Below are 5,000 nucleotides of genomic sequence, written 5' to 3'. Positions count from 1 at the left end.
TCATCATAATCAGGGCTTAGCCGGCGTGCGCGCGCGCGCGCGCTCTCTCTCTCGTATTGATGATTGTGCAAAAACATGGCAATAATTGTTGAAGGCGCTGCGCTGCCCGGACGAAGAAGCCCCCGGGATGTCCTCCTCCTCCTGCTGGGGAGGGGGGAGGTATTGGTGGTGGTTACCTGGTGGCCGCGCACAACAATCGATAATTGTTCCACGGTGGCCGGTAGTAGCCCCGCTGACTGCCTGCCTCAAAGACAGATGGTTCAAAAGCCATCCTGGCAGGCAGGCGCCACAGCCGGTGACCGGTTTGCGATCAGTGCACCGGGGCTAAACCGAGGTCAACTGGTATCGCGCATCGCACCGCGCCATTGTATGCGGTTGCGGGGGGTTTTTTGGCGGGTCATGACATCGTCAAAGTGGTGTCGCTTGGCGCCATTTCGTCTCGTAGTATTTAATTAAAAATTCCAAACCAACCAACATTTGCACAAGGAATACTCCAGCTGAAAACAGCAGCCACGCTACAACGCCGGAACACCCTGTGTTGATTTGAGTTTGTAGATTTGGAGACACAATTTGTGGAATATTTGTGTATTGGGACCAAATTCGCCGGAAACTCAATCGATGAATGGTGGTCGTCGTCGTCGTCATCGTCATGAGATCAAAAGCATGGACACTGGGTGGATTTTGATTTTGTAGTGATGGGGTGACCATGCACGTCACCAGCACAAAAGAGGCAACGGGCGAGCTGGAGATGATTATGCTTACGACAGCATGAGTGACATCAAACGATGGTATCCGGAGAGGACAGTGCAATTCTTCGCTGAATCTGGATTAGGGAATGTTCCCACAGCAAATGATTCCTGATGCCTGATGATGGGATGAGGTTGTGAGGAGTAGCGCCGTTCTTCCATCATAACAATGGAGAATCCCCATTCGCATATGAGTTTTCCAATAAAAATACGCTTGATGATGATGACGACGACGGAAAAAGTAAATTAATCCTAAATAGATTCCCGTTGGTGTTTATTCTCGATCCGTATGTACCGGGCAAAGCAACACAATGGGCAAGAGTGAGATTGGAAGCCATCTTGTTGGTGGTTCGTTTAATACATTTCTAATTAAACATTCCGGTTTCGATGTTGTTCATTCAAGGACTCTCTGTGAGGTGAATGGATTCAAACAAACACACGTTGAAGGATCGTACATACAGAATACAACTGAAGGCGGTTCGACTTTCTGGAGCCAACAAGAACCAAGCTACAAAAAAGAAAACCGAAGGATCATTCCTTTGACCAAAAAAAGGCGATAGAAATTCCTAGAAAATGACCAAAAAAAAAACAGAAAAAGGAATCCAAAATTACATCACCGGCAAAGAAAATCGTCTCCGGGGGTGGTAGTACTTGAAGTGTAATTGAATTGAAGTTCCAACAAGCCCCGGGGGAATACGCGTGTGGTGTCGGAAAGGTCAAAGCATGAATGAATTCGGCGGAACGGCCAAGATCGCTCGCCAGTAACTGCTGCTGCTTCTTCTTCTTTTGAAGAGGCCCAAACCGATGAGCTGAGGTCTTCTGCCAAACACTTCTCTTCAGCTACAGCGTGAGTGCCAATCAAGCGTTACGAAAAGCGTACAGTACAAAGGTGTACAGAGCTTCTTTCCTCCACAAAAAAACAACAGCAGAAAAAGAACGCCGGCCTTGTAGGAGGTCTGCCGGCGGAGGTTGGGAGTGGAAGGTGGAAAAACATTGGAGGGCCTAAACACCATTGCCACCACCTGATACCGCCAAGCAGATGGAAATGAAAATGGTTCGGCGTTCGATGCCAGCGAATTGCTTCTGAAGCTTCTGAAGTCATTGCGTGGTAGTTGTGGCTACCAGCTGACGGCGGGGGGTCCAGCAGGAGCGGAAATGTTATAAGTTACGCAGTACGATACAAATTACGGTGCTCCAAAATAAGTCCAAAACGCTCACTCACCCCTTTCCATGCTCCGGGCCGGTTCGCCGATGGTCGATGAGTTTGATCGATGATGGATCGGGCAGGAACGGGGCCGCGCGTCCACTGGAAAGCGTTTGAAAGCTGCTGCGAGGCATTACCTCGAACCTGGACGAAAGGGGCGAAATCCACTATGTCTAATTTGCGGGCCACGAACGGACATCATGTGGCGACATTGAAAGCAAACGCTTCCGGAGTGTCCGTATCTTCTGCGTATTCTGCTGCAGGGGTGGGTGGAGGTGAGAAGAGAAGTTTCGTTTCCAAACCTGTTCCACGGGGCCCGGACGGGGCAACGGACGATTACACCGACGATTTAATGCAATGCTTTTTAAGGAGAAATCGTCTCGGTGGCCTTCAGGACGACTCCGGCCGACCGGAGTACCACCGGAGCCAACCGGAACAATCGAAGCATCCTTGAGGACCTTCCATGAATCCATCGGACTTTCTGTGACGCTTGTTCTTCTTCTTCTTCTTCGGCCAGTAATGGAGGGCCAATAAACCGGCCGTAAACCAGCAACAAAAAAAGGGACACAACAATGCCTCTCCTTGTCCCTCGCCTACGTATCCCGTAAATGCAAACATACTTCATGGGTTTGTCATATGGATTTTACTGCAGAAAGGATCCGAAGGGAGAGAGAGAGAGAGATGGCGAGGAAGAGAGGTCAGCGAAAAAGGTCAATTACATCTGCAATCTCGTGCTACATTGACAAAGTGACTCACCCCGACCTTCCCCGGTTGTCTATTGTTTTACAACAACATTTGCTGCCCTCATCCCGTCGGGGACCACCATCGCCCGTCCGGGTTCTTTTGCTCCTGCGATCCTTCGGAGTTCCGCCCTCAAGGGAATGTGTCAAAAGTCAAGTAACAAGTTTGTTTTGGGTTTCGTTTTCAGGGGGTTTGGTGCGTGTGTGTATGAGAGGGTCTTAGGACGAGTTTGTACAAGCGGACAAAAGGAAAACTGCACAACCAATATCCCAAGACAGACGACGACAAAACAGTGCCCAATTGTGGACACGTCGAGGTCGAGTTTTATGTGCGACCGAAATGCAAAAGCAATTCTTCTCCTTTTGCACGAGAGCATTTTTCGGGTTTCATCATTTACAATCCATTCCAGCGAGGAATGGAATGTTTAGCAGAACACACTTTCCGGGGAACGACCTTCATGTTTGGCTCATTAAACTGTGAAAATCCGTAGGCCAGAAGCTTCCCAATTGACAGCTACACCGAGCACCAGGTTACCGGAGGAAACCTGGAGTAACCGGGGAGTCTCCATGCAAGTGGCGAGATAAATGATAAGTTTAATCAACCCGCCACCGGTGTGCTAGGCCCTGGGCTATGCTCCTATCCCCGTAAACGGGCTACTATGACGTGCTTGCTATGATGCTAGAGGCGACTTTAGCCTTAATTAAGCATTTGACATGAACCTCGGCTAGGGGTGTATCGGCCACTGTGTGTGTGTGTGTGTGTGCACAGAGTGGTGGACACGATCCGGGCCGCGTTAAGTGAACATAATGAGTTGGCACCTACCGAACTGGGTAACATGGGAACATGCGGTTGTCCAACCAGATGCCCGGGGGGTCGCCCCAGCCTTTGCCGGACTCCCGGAGGTGGATGTTGCCAATCAGCGAGATCGCCGAGAGGCGAGAGGAGGGTGGGTGAGTGGTTTAATTGATAAAATGAGTGGAGCCCGGGTTGGGGGGAAATCCGTGGCCACCGACGCTTGTCTACCTCTGCGTGTAGCACAGCGGGCAACCACCGTCTCTACTCTCGCCCTCGCTCGAGCTCGAGCTGGTCAAGTGTGTTTGAAGATCAGCGGATCGAGCGGATTCGCCGTTTCGCTGGCGAAGTCGTCGCCCAAAGATGCCGTGCGCTTTGTCTTAACGCAATCTCACTTGATCTATTATATGTTTTTACTAAAAAAGATCCAATTGTGTTGTGTTGCAGAGTCCCCCTCACCACCTTGTCGACTGACCTCGCAGTGCTACCAAATGAAATCCATTAACAACCGGGCTGAACTTGGCGTTGCTGCTGCTGCTACCACGCTGCCAACTCTTTCTGCAATTTAGCTTCTGGCGCGCAAATGCGGCAATGCAATGATTTACTGTAGCTCCCGTGTAGTCAGGCATTTTGCTTTATTAAATTTTAATTATTATTTGTTGCTGCGCAAACATGATGATGCGCCTCCCAGCGCGAGGAAAAGGCAAAAACTGGCATTCTTTTGAAAGTTGCGCTTTTCCCGGCTTTTCGCGCAAGACAAGCCGCAAGTCCCCGTCCGTTTTCTCTCTCTCCGGTATGCGAGCGAGCCAACACAAAGAGCAGGCAAGCACCAGAACGCGCTCGCGGGAGGAGAAGAATTAACAATATTTTAATTAAAAAACAACTCACACATACCCCCCACCATGAGGTCGGGTGCCGTAATTTTGAGTTTTCTTTGAGTCGCTCGCACGAAAAGAAAGGATTCTTCGAGGTGTGCTTCTTGGGTTCGCGACTCGGCGGGTTTGAGATTCGTCATGAAAGTTTTTAATCAGACTTGCGACTGCCACCCACGAACGAATTAATAACAATTAGTAGCACTCCCACCCAGGGCGCAAAACGTGAAAGAAATCTCCGACTCATTTAGATACCGAGTCCCTTTTGTCGGGCGTTTTGAGTATTACCGAGAGGACATATTGTTGAGATTTGATCTCGATTCGAAATACCCCCGGAGTTTTGCATGAAAAGACCCCGATTCAGGGGTTCAGACAATTATGATTGCAGGTGAATGGTGCGCGGCGAGGCGATGAAAATGGTGGAACACGGTCTCTCACATGTGCGTGAAAGGATCAATCGATGGCGGCCCTAGAAAGGACCTCCGGCTCCGTGCGTATGATTGGCTAGTGTCCCGGAGAGAGAAGCGATGAAGTTCGATTGTTCCAGAAAATGGTTCTTCAGTTCAGAGTAAACATTGGCCGGGGATAGAACGCAAGGATACGTTTGCACAGATCATCATTTATTATCGCTGCGTTACCTAGTCC

General features: G+C 49.8%; 1 protein-coding gene across 1 annotated transcript in view; it reads left to right on the top strand.

Moving 5' to 3' along the window:
- The window catches only part of LOC125950848 (coiled-coil domain-containing protein 39), a 26,114-nt gene that overhangs the window by 19,271 nt on the left and 1,843 nt on the right, over positions 1-5,000 (top strand). The gene's annotated exons all lie outside the window — the stretch shown is intronic.

This window comes from Anopheles darlingi, chromosome 2 (assembly GCF_943734745.1).
Source record: "Anopheles darlingi chromosome 2, idAnoDarlMG_H_01, whole genome shotgun sequence".
Taxonomy (NCBI): domain Eukaryota; kingdom Metazoa; phylum Arthropoda; class Insecta; order Diptera; family Culicidae; genus Anopheles; species Anopheles darlingi.
Note: the sequence above shows the minus strand (reverse complement) of the source record. Positions and strands in the feature narration are given on the sequence as shown.